The sequence below is a fragment of the Embiotoca jacksoni genome, unplaced genomic scaffold (genome assembly GCF_022577435.1).
Source record: "Embiotoca jacksoni isolate LCO1_2020_lvr unplaced genomic scaffold, fEmbJac1.0.p SCAF_33, whole genome shotgun sequence".
Classification (NCBI taxonomy): domain Eukaryota; kingdom Metazoa; phylum Chordata; class Actinopteri; family Embiotocidae; genus Embiotoca; species Embiotoca jacksoni.
The window spans coordinates 3,065,005-3,077,344 of record NW_027185385.1 but is presented as its reverse complement, the minus strand read 5'-3'; positions in this window follow the sequence as shown (position 1 = coordinate 3,077,344).

The window sequence follows — 12,340 nt, the reverse complement described above, 5'->3', positions numbered from 1 at the left end:
ACAAGACACACACATACTGGATGTCAAATAAAAGTCAGCTGCAACCAAAGTTCTTGAACTCCCCTGAGTAAACGCTGCTGCCATGCTCACTGATCCAGGTCTTGAGACATCTGCTGGTTTTAACCGCACAGGAACATCACAAGGACATGCGAGTTATATATCATACTGGTTGACATACATGCAATGAGAAATTTACTCTGAAATAGTCTCCTGCACAATGGTGTGTTAGTCACATTTCTTGCTCACTCGTCTCTGAAATGTTTGGTAATTCTCTGGTGGGTATTCATATTTCCCCACAATGTCCTTCACAATAACTATGAAGTAGAATTAGAGAATGTGGCTACAACTTGAGCAACTACTGATAGCTGATAATAACGAAACTCAGTGTTCCTTAACATGTTCATACTCTTCTGTCCTGTTCGTTGAACTCAGTAACGGGGTCAGTTATATTTGTAGATCAAATTAACAAAGGAACCAAAATGTGCCATTCAAATAATAAAGTGAAATACTCTACATGTGTCCGCAAGGCAAAGTCAAACATTGAAGTTTACGAACAGCTGTAAATTATCTGACAAAGCTGTAGCTCAGTTGTATTATGTCGCATCACATCTTGATTTTATTTTTCGTTGTCAGCAGAGGGGTTAGTGGCATAAAAGGACACGGGAGGACAAGCATATCTCCAAGTGAAAGCAGTTTCTGGCATGTGGGTGACATTGTCATCTGCTCAGTGTGCACTCTCTCCATCCATCTGTGCTTTCATCAGGAACTGAGGGCTGATGTTTGTCTCATGGACTCTTTAAAAGACACATTTTTAACTGAAAGATAAAATATTATGAACCAATTCCAAATTCTCACTAAAATGGTTTCTTACACTAAAATTGTCCTTCAAAGTCAACCCATATTACTTTTTGTTGAAAAAAAAAAAAATGTTCCTGAATTTGGGTAAAAGGGAACCCGAAGGGAACCTCAGTGCTTGAGCTTTTGATGATCAGTGGCTTTTATCTGCTTGCATGCATGCTAATTAGTCAGTCGCATGGTTGCTCCACTACTTTGGTCCAGACTAAAATATCTTAACATCCAATCACTGGGTGAAATCTTGTACGTAAATTTTTTCTCCCCTGAGGATGAATCCCACTTTGACAATCAACTATTTTCCTTTGGTGCCACCTTAAGGTTGACGTGAAATTCAGAGTAAAATATTCTGATGACGATTAACTAGGTTGCCATGACATTTATTACCAGTGTTTAAGATCATTAATTAAGACTGCTATAGACTAAAATGATCCTTCAACCTTTCCTTTATCATCACTATGAGGTAAACATCCAAGTACTAGTGAACCCTTATTAGCAAATTATTTTATGCCAACATGCTAAACTAAGATTGTAAACTTTACACAGTCCACACAGTACATGAAAAACCCATACACAATGGCAGTGCAGATTTTACATGAAATAAGCAGCAGAGTTGAAACTATGGTCCCCAAGTGTTGATGTGATGTTAAAATGAATTTTAAGGGGAGGTAGGTGACTGGATATCTGTATTTGCTGACAGAGACACATAAACCCTGTGGATTCAAAGCTTGTGTCTTACATTTGCCTGAAAATAATGTTCTGAGCAATTATTTACCTTTGCAGTCAAGCTATGTTTGATTAACAGGAACATCGCTATAGGAGTTCCATTCCTTACCCAAATGAATAAGATTTAAGATGATCAAGTTTTCAAGAGTGACAAAGGTTCAGCAACAAAGAGAATGCCTGTGTTTTTGGCACAGACCTTCCACCATGTCTGTACCATTCTCCTATCCAGGTATTTTGAATTCAGGATGCAGCTATGCTATATGGAAATGATCAACTCTGGTCTACTCTGCTATCTCTTATGCCATACTAATGAGAAAATGTGCACAAAAGGGATGATTTACCTGGATAAGCTGATGTTGAATGCATGAATAAATGAAAACCTCATGGAAAAGTCTTTTTTTTCGACTTTTCCTTTGTAAGATGAAATCCTGCAGGGTGATACCTTACTTAAACTTACATTCATAATACAATGAGTAACAGCCGAACATGAGCTTCAGAACACTTCCAAAGCACATGTCTGAATATGTTCTGAGTTTTTACAGGCCAGCAGAAACAGCAGGTTTGCATCTCTGCGTTTTCTTAAAGGGGCCAAAGTGTTTACTGTTTCAACTCAACACCATATGTCAGCTTTGTTAGCTGAGAAAATAGTTTCCATTTTAACTGAGTGTTCAGTGAACGAACAAGACCAAACTTGAGTGGAAAAGCAAATGTTAATTACACACACATCATCATTTAAATATAATCAAGAAGCTTCATTATTTAACTAAATATGCTGCTATGAATATTGTGTTTTGCAGATTTAATGAGCTTGATAACACGCATCATATTTTCTATCTCCATGCTTGTTCACAAGTTTACAGTCGAAGCTCAGTTTGTGTAGTCTGTAGTAGTGCCATGTTTATTTTTTGTGAGCAGTACAGTGTGGTTTGTTGATTTTGTTGGGAAGTGGTACTGAGCTTAGAGGAAGAGCTAAAACACTGTAGCACTAGTATAGATATGGCTATGATTAAATACATGATTTCTTAAAATTAAATCTAGATGAGTTTAGATGTGTTTATTATTTCAGACGGTGAATTGAAACATGAAATTCTGCTGGCAATTTTTAATAATTAGAATTTTCTGAAAGAGTTAACTTTGTTAAGAGATCTGCAAAACACATTTTCCCACTTGGGATTACATCTGCCATCACTCAATATGGCTTTTTGTTTCAAAATAACAAAAACATTTAGTTCTGGTCTTTCTAACAAATTTGCCATTATGGCCGACATTACAACTACTGCAGACACGAGAGCAAGGCTGATACTGTACATCACTCAGGCTGCTATGTCAGATGATATAATATCTTATTGTAGGTATATCAATAGCAATGGATATATCAGCTGGTAAGTAACTGCAACACAGGGATGCAAACTAGGAATGAGATAATGTAGAAACAATGTATCATTCTGTTGTATCAATGTTACATTGTGGGTGCCGTACCATCTGTAGCAGGACTACCAGATATCAATATCAATTTTAATATCAGCCTCAAAAATCCAGAATAATTCAGGATACAGCAAAAGGTTCAACTATAAAACTAAAACACTCACACTGAAAACCGTAATTTGTCTCTGCTCAGAATCAACTACTGTCAAAATCGACCACATGATCTGCCTATTTCAAGGCAATTGGAAAACATGCTCTTCTCCACAGACACTTCTTATGAGAAAGCTTTCAAACAAGCTGAGGACAAGCAATTAAAGAGATAAAAGAAGGCATGATTGTGATTTGTTTGGACAGGGTGTCTCTGCAAATCAAAGTACCAAGGTCATCCCACTTTCAGGGCACAACAGCAGAAAGTCTGACGGAGAAAAGATACTATTTGTTCTTTCTGAAGTTCCCAAACGATAAATCCCCATTGCTCATATATTTTTCTCCCAATGGTTCAAGGCAAGCTCCTGCTGGGCCTAACATACCATGGTCAACAGTCTGTCCACGACAGTCCCTCTTGAGATAGGGAAATTGCCTTCCACCGCATTACACAGGAGTTTCCTGATGAAAGAGTCTTCTATTTTCTATTCTTTGTAAATCAGGGGTTTGATACCAACATAAGTACACAATAATCCCTCAAAACAAATGAACGAGGTTGAACAAACCTGACTTCCAGAACAACTCAGAGTCAAGACATCTACAGAAGTTATCTGATGACTCTGCAGTGGTCGGTGTATAAGGGATGGACGGGAGGATGAGTACAGGGCAGTAGTGGAGGACTTTGTGGAGTGGGGGGGAAGAAATCACCTGCTCCTGAACGTGGCCAAGACCAGAGAGATGGTGGTCGACTTCAGGAGGAAGATGACGGCTCCACAACCGCTGAGAGTTCTGGGAGAGGAGGTGGACATGGTTGAGGAGTACAAGTACCTGGTGTCTCCATGACAACAGACTGAACTGGAAGACCAACATCAACGCTGTCTACAAGAAGGGGATGAGTCGACTCTTTTTCTTGAGGAAGCTTCGATCCTTCAATGTGTGCAGCCAGATGTTGGAGATGTTCTACCATCTGTTGTGGCCAGTGAACTGTACTTCTAGTAGTCTGCTGGGGGGGAGAGGTGGAGGGGGGGGGGGCAGCATTGGAGCCGGTGACACCAACAGACTTAACAAACTGGTTAAGAAGGCCGGCTCCATCATCGGCTGCAAACTGGACAGTCTGGAAAAGGTGGTGGAGAGGAGGACACTGAACAAACTATTATCCATATTGGATAATCCTGTCCACCCTCTCCACCACCTGCTGCAGGGACAGAGGAGGACGTTCTTCAAAAGATTCCTCCAGCTCCGCTGTCACAAGGACAGATACAGGAGATCATTCCTGCCGACCGCAATAAGACTGTACAATAACTCACCTCTGGCCAAATCAATTTTACAACTGGCTGTTTGTTTGTCTATTTAAATATTTGCTCTATTGTTTAGTTAGTTTACTATTATTATATTTTATTGTTATATCTATTGTGCATTTTATATTTCATATGTTTTACGCTGTTATCTTTATTGCTTTACCTGTATCAATAAATGCTGCTGGAGCGGAGAAAAAAAGTTCCCATTGCAGGATTAATAAAGTATCTATCTATCTATCGATCTATCGATCTATCGATCTATTTAGATACAAAATAACCAAGAAGGTCAGCTAGTTAAATGGGCCATGAACACAAATGAAATGAAATCAAGTATTAAAGAAACCAAAGTAAAGGAACTACCTAAGGGACAAAAACAGCAGTGTCAACAGAGCTCCTCCTAATAGGGCAAAGAAACAAAATATTAACAACACTAAATAGTTAGTGGGAAATAACCAAGTGGACGGCCATTTTGATTACCTTCACCAGCAGCAGAGCTACTTTACATGGGAAGCCACCATGTTCCTTTTTCCTATTACAGGAGGCACACATACACACACATTAAACAAACTGCACATGATTCCTTTGGAAGCTGAACCAGAGAAAAGTGGCAAAATTCTAAAAAAATATATATATATTTTCAGTCATCTGTATCTGTTACTAAGACGTGTTAATTTATTTCTCCTAAACATATATTGTCCAGACATTTAATGAATGAGACTATCACAAGATGTAAATAACTACTTTTGATCTTCTGTTCAGTTTGAGGGATGGACTCAATGCCAAACCAGTGAACTACAACGATATTAGATGTGACTTCATAAGATAAGAAAGTTAACGTTGTTCAAAAATCAATGTTGGTTTAATTTATTTCAATTTCAATTTCAATTTCAATTTCAATTACACCTCCTGCACTCAATACGCTGTTTTCTAAAAATAAATGTGATTTTTAATGCTTCACCCTGGGGAAACTGTAGGACAAGAGTTTTTGTAATGATAATTAAAGCAATGCATTATTCAACTATGCTTTTCTATAAGCCTCTGCATTCAACACATTCATGCCTCAGAACATGTGGCATCAACTTCATAAACGACTCATTTCCCGGTCAGCCCTTGTTGATTTACAAAAAGCACACAAAGGCAAACACAATCAATTAGTTTTCTAGCAAATTAATGTGTGCAATCATCCTGGCTTCGATTGTGTTTACCTACTGTGATATGCCACTTAACCCAATATTTATGAGTCAAAAATGATTGTGCAGCCCTCACAGTCTCATGCTTGGACAATGATTTGCAATAAGAGGGACATGGCCAGCAATCTCAGTGTCTCTCTGATGTTTGAGTTGGCACTCATGTTGGATGCATATTAAAACATCCAACAAGGAAAAAATAGCCTGGAAATGACAACAGCAAGTGAGTCTGCCATCTATGAAATCCACAATAGAAATGGAACTGAAGATAATGGCCAAAATGGGTTTTCTTTTGTTGGAAAAAAAAACAGGAGCTGTGGAGGGGCACATAAATTCTATAAGTCATGCTTATAGACTATTGATTGAGATTAATGCCGAGGCTTATGGGAATGAGCTCTAAAATAATAAGCCATTACATTGGCTAATTGATCATTTGAAAAAAATCTATAGCAATCCTTTCCCCAGGCAAGAATGAATGTCTCTGTGGACCATAATTCATTAACTGCTTGGCAAACTGGTTGGCAGTTTTTCAACAGCGAGAAATTAAAATGCAGGAGACGGGAGACCAGGAGTCTACCTGTCACATAAAGTCAGTGAATTTTCCTTGCTGTTTCACAATGTTATCCCAGCATCGCTAAAAGATAAATTACATGTGATCCAAAGGCATCTAGACTCGGTTCAGGTTTCTGAAAACATTCACCTCTCGACCAAAATTATTTTTTGGTTTGAACTGACAGATGGGGAGACCCAGGCTTTCACTAACACTTTAACTGTCACTGAGGTCACATATCCTCACTGACCTACTTGTCTATCATGAGTCATTAGGGTCACATGACTCATGGTGTGAATGGATGTTAAACTTCCTGGAGAAAGAACTCTGGATTGCATTGTAAGTGGCTGATAAGTGGTATCATTGACCACCTCCTCTGTTTAGTGATTCTTTCACTCCTCTTTCAAACCACCGGTCTTCCCTGGCCAAAATGTGTACATCACTATCCACAAATGAGTGTCCCTTGTCTTCCAGATGATGGTGGACTGCTGAATCCAGACCGGAGGAGTTGGCTCTCTCCTGTTGTGCTATGAGCATGTGAAGAGGTGGTTTTGTTTCCACAAGCATCTGAATTTTCTCACCACGATGGAGGGCACACACTACATTGTTCTGCTTCTGGCTGGGTGTTCTGTCCTTGTAGTGGACAAGCTTCTGCCTCAGAGTGTAAGTGGGCTTGAAATCTACAAGGACACAATGTTTGTTTTTTGAATACGCAACATAAGGAATAACAATGTTGCTCTGTTTGTGGCCCTTTTCCTCTCCATCTCTTCTGTATCGTTTCCTGGTTGTGTGCGTGTGCGTGTTTTCCCCCTCCTCTGTTCCTTCTGGCCTCGTGGGCAAAATCTGAGCACACTGAATGTGTTCCAGTGGCTGGTGAGAATCAAAGCGTAAATATTGACCTGAGCATGTGGGTTTCCTGTACTCTTGGATATTGAGGCTTCTGTCATCTTCAATGTGCAACAAACAGTCCAACAAGGCCAGACTATTTCTCAAAATATCCTCACTTTTGAACTGAATGTTGCTGTCCATTACAATGAAATGTTCTCTGAAAGGCTTCCACTTCATGCGGTTTGATTTTGACCCAGGTTCCATCCATGTACCTCAACTACATGTTAACGACCTCACAACAGGTTAAAAGCCTCAGACTTTCTGTCAGTCAATCAGACGTGAAGACGCTTCTCTGATGAGCAGTAAAACATCTTCAAAAACCTTAAGCAAGTCCAATTCTTTGGAGAACATTTACATCTAGTTTCTAGTAGTTTCTGTTCTTTCTTTTGCAGATGTCCCATCATGGAGCTGCATGTCTTTGCTCTGTGATTGTTGTCTCCACCAACAGTTATTGTCTTGTATCTCTATGCTGTCCCCTCACCCCAACCTGTCGAGGCAGATGTTCTCCATCCCTGAGCCTGGTTCTGGTGGAGGTTTCTTCCTGTTAAGAGGGAGTTTTTCTTCACTCTGTTGGAGGTTTTTCTCCCTTAAAGAGGAGGGTTTTTTTGTCCCTCCTAGCTTACCATCAGGTCATCATTGTAAATGAGAATTGGTTCTCAATTGATTTTACCTGGTTAAATAAAGGTCATATATATATGTGGGAATTTCTCTGTATAATATTGTAAGGTTCTGTTTTAAGGACTTTAATGTGTTAAGGGCCATGAAATAACCTGTGTTGTGATTTGGCGCTATATAAATAAGATTTAATTATATTGAATTGAATCTACAATGACCTGAATGAATGAGAATCTTCACAGATATATTACAGACAATGATGTCAGGGCTAAAAAAAAAAAATCACCTAATTGTGCTCTATGTCTGGTGTATTTCAGAACGTGATAATATGTATACAGTTTCCATAATTCAATTACAGGAATGACATAATTTTAGTGATAACATATTCATATTATTATTATTGATTAAACTCTGATTCGAATACATTTCCAGACACTGTGAACCCTATTCAAGGGAAAATGTTTCATGTAATGATGAGATACATGTTCAAATGTAAAATAGTGTCCATTCAATGGCCAGATATAAAACATTTCATCATGGACTTGGTTCACCTGTCATGTCTTGTAGTTCACCTAAATTGTGTACTCTCAGGTTCAAATGTAGGGCACATCCTTCAAGGGAGCTGGAAAACATGCTGCTGACCCATTACACTGCCATACAAAAATAATCATGTCAAACCGTGAGTTGATGGCGAAGCGAGGTCAAAAGTTTAAAGATTGCGCTATATGTTCTGAAGCTCTTTTGGTGTATTTTAGCTTCTATTAAAGCTAACTTACTAAGGGACAGTCAGGCTGCATGAAGATGGAGAGAGCAAATTTAAGTGGTCCCATTTGGCAGAAGGCGGGCAGAGATTTCACAGACTTCTGCTGGCAACAACATCAGTATATTCACACCCTGCAGGCACAAAGGTCTTGTGGAATCTGCAAGCAGACCAGACACTCTAATCGTCCAAGGAGGGAGATAAACAAACGCAGGCTCCATATCAAAAGTGGACACTAATAACACGCTGTCAAAGGGGAGTTAAGTTAAAATATTAAAGAGGATTATAATTAACTGCAATCCATCTTGTGCATCTTACTGGTCTGATCGGTGTTCAAGGCTGTGATAGGAAGAGTAGTTGCTATCTTTGCCTTGGTGCTGTTTTGGGTGGGAGTGTGTTTGTGTGTGTGTGTGTGTGGGGGGGGGGGCGTTCGGGGGAGGGGGGTCTCTGTCAGTCTCCTTCTGAGGCACTGACACAGATGAGAGTGACATAAGGGAAGGAGACTGAGCGGCAGAGAAAAAACTTGTCTTGCCAACAGCGCTCGACAATAACACCCACAGACTGTGACGTGCTACGAGAACCATGTGCTGGTACTTTATGTAACTCCCAATCAACTCATGTCCAAACTTATTTGTTGGCCAAGTTCGAGGTGCCGAATCCCAAATCAACTGAAGAGAAGCAATCCATTAACAAGAGGAGAATCCTGAAGGCAAGATGACCAGAACAGCTGACGAAGCGGATGACTTTCAAAATAAGATGTTTGCGCTTCGATTTTACTTGCAGTTAAAATGCATTAGATGTGGTCAGATGATTTTCATCAGTTTTATATTGTGTATATGTAACAGTGCAACCTTAAATTAAACCTGTCACTCAGGTGTCAGTATGAGCTAAATAAGGGATGTGACAGTTTTATTTACTGAGTCTGTTTGATGGATATGAATCTGTTACGGTTCAACGTATCACGTTCTGCTACATTTATATTTCTCAGTAAGTCAACACATACTGTAGATGATTCTGTTCAGTTTCTTTATCGTGAAATAAGTTTGCTGTCTCTTGGTTTGAGCTGCAAAATGTCTTTTTTTTTTTTGCTCTTAACCTGGTGACTTGGATCATAAAATTCTGTTTTTTCAGATTTCATTCTCCCTCCACTTTTTATTATTGACTCATGTTGCATGTATTTTTAATTTCTTGAGTAATATATTGAGTAATGTTCATATGTATTCATTAAATACTCTCTTTGACTTGCCCATGTGGCAGACTGCAAATAGAATCTTGCAATGCAAATATTATTCACAGTTATTAATAATGTGTGTAAATCAACTTGATTTGCTCTCCACTGTGGCTTTAATCTAATGTAATTTAGCATCAATGAACACCAGGCAGTACCCAGGACAGAGGCCTCCTCAGAACACATTTTGTCATTAGATTTCAAACTTTTTTTTCAGATTTTAATTGTTCTGACTCCATGTATATTTTCCATGATATTATGGGATTCATCTTGTTTTTTAATTACAATTTTATTTTTATGAATTAAAGCATGGTATTATACTGCAGTGATATCTGACCATATATTGGGTTTGACAGCATCACTCTACCTTATTTTTTACTTTCTGTAACAACCTATCTGTGGCTACCAGCAAGGCCACACACACAGCAATATATAGTCCTCTCCTGGTTTTCATCAGCATTACTATTAGCATAATTTGTTTAATACTGTTCCACACTGTGTCATAATGACTTTGTCCTGTCTATTAACTTCACATTTATACAATCAAGCTAGCTGTCTGTCAGGTCTGACGGGAAATGAACCCTGCACATTGTGCACTTTTACTGTCTGCCACTGTCAGTATTTTCATACAACCACTGAGACATTTGTAGACTTTTCCTTCATATTGGGGCTTTGAGGCACTGCTTTTCTCCTCAGCTTAACATTAGTTGAATCTCCAGAACTTGGCTGTGTGCATGTAGCACATTGTGTCCGTGTCCTACATAGTGTGGTACAGAAAGTACATGAGTCATGATGGAATGAAACACATTTTGGGAAAGACACTTATTCAACTTCTTGCAGAGAGTTAAATGAAATTATTGGCCCTTACATGTTTGCATATGAAGCCATGCGTAGCATAAAGACTGGAAGCGGCAGGACAAAGATAATCAGACTCTGTCAAACATACAAAAATGAATCAAATAATACAACTTAAAGCTCAATGAGTCACAGGCTTTGTAACCAGTTTTTGGTAAACAGCAGCCAGGCACAGTCACTTCCTAGAATCTTAACTAAGGCAATGAATAGCATGAACAGAGAAAAAGCTAAATAATTGGATTCAAATGATGTTTCAAACAATCTGTTTTATTTATTTAGTGTCGCACGTGTCTTCAATCTTGTAATCAACCATTTAGTCAATTGAATGGAGAAAAATAATCACTCATTTGTTTTGTATTTTGTGTACCACTGTACATGAACTTGTGAAATCAGAGCACAGAGCTTTCTGAGAAGGTCAGAAAAAATAATATATATACAAGCATGTTAACGGCAAACGATGTAAGACCATCTCAAAGCAGCTAGAGGAAGGAACATTTCCAAAGAGAGCTGTAAGTTCAAGGGACATCGATGTCAGATCGCACCAGACAGCCCATCACTGTTGGACTTATTGGAAAAGAACTCAGGAAGACTACACTGTTGAAAGAAAAACTAAAATGCATATTGACAAGCCACAATGCTTCTGGGAGAATGTGCTCTGGACAGATAAGACAAAACTGGAGATTTCCGGTAAGTCACATCAATTCTGTGTTTACAGACAAAAAGATGAATCTTTCCAAGAAAAGAACATCATACCTGCTGTTAAATATTGAGGTTCTGTTCTGTTTTATGGTTGCTTAGTTGCTTCTGTCACATGGTGCCTTGAATTTGTGTGAGGCAAAACTAAATCTTGAGACTATCAAGGCATCCTGGAGCAAAACGTGCTGCCCAGTGTCAGAAAACGTTGCCGCTGAAGCTGTTTACGTTTGGTTGTATCAGTCCGTTCTGATTTGTCCCGGTGTGATCAGATCACAAGTGGCCAGCTTTAAGCCGTCTGTTCACACCTGTCACTTCATGCATCTCTCGTGACCACTTGTGATAGACTCTCACTTCCCCACTCTCTATGTAAATCAATACAAATATGCAAATAAATAACCAAAAAACACAAACAGAAACAGGCATTTAACAACTGAGCCTCATCTTAATGCACCTTCTGAAAGACATAGACTATTTCACATTTGCAAATATCCAAACACAGTTCAATGAGTTTGTAGGCTAATTCACAACCTGAATTGTCAGGACCCAAATGGTTCAGGTCAGATTAATTAATCATTCCAGCGCCTTGAGTTCTGTCGTTGTGGATTAATAAACTGAGTGAGGGGGCGGCAGCTCTTCCACGGCTGTGGGTCTGATGTGTGTCAGAAATTACAGGGAATAAACTTAAAGAAAAATAAAAGATAAACCCAGAGGAGGCTTTGGTGAAACAAGCAAAGCCTGTGTTTAAAATCATGAAACAGCTGCTTTACAGAAGGAGTTTGAAAAAAAATATATATATATTTTTTTCCTGGTTACAAAATAAATAAAACAGATAAAAGAGGAGCAGGCAGAGATATTCTGGTGAAACGAATGGAGAAAAAAAGAACCATCCGAAACCAACAAACCGACTGTAATGTAACACCTAGAAGATACAACAGGAGCTGCATTTATTTGTATTGCTTATACAGGGGACATCCGCTGAGTAAATGAATGTGACCACATGTGCCCTAGACCACCTTCAAATGTGGCCTGAGCAGAACAGATCTCAATGCCTCCTTGGTGCGTTCACACCTGTAATTTTAGCTGACCACTTGTGATCCAATCATGTCAGGACGGATG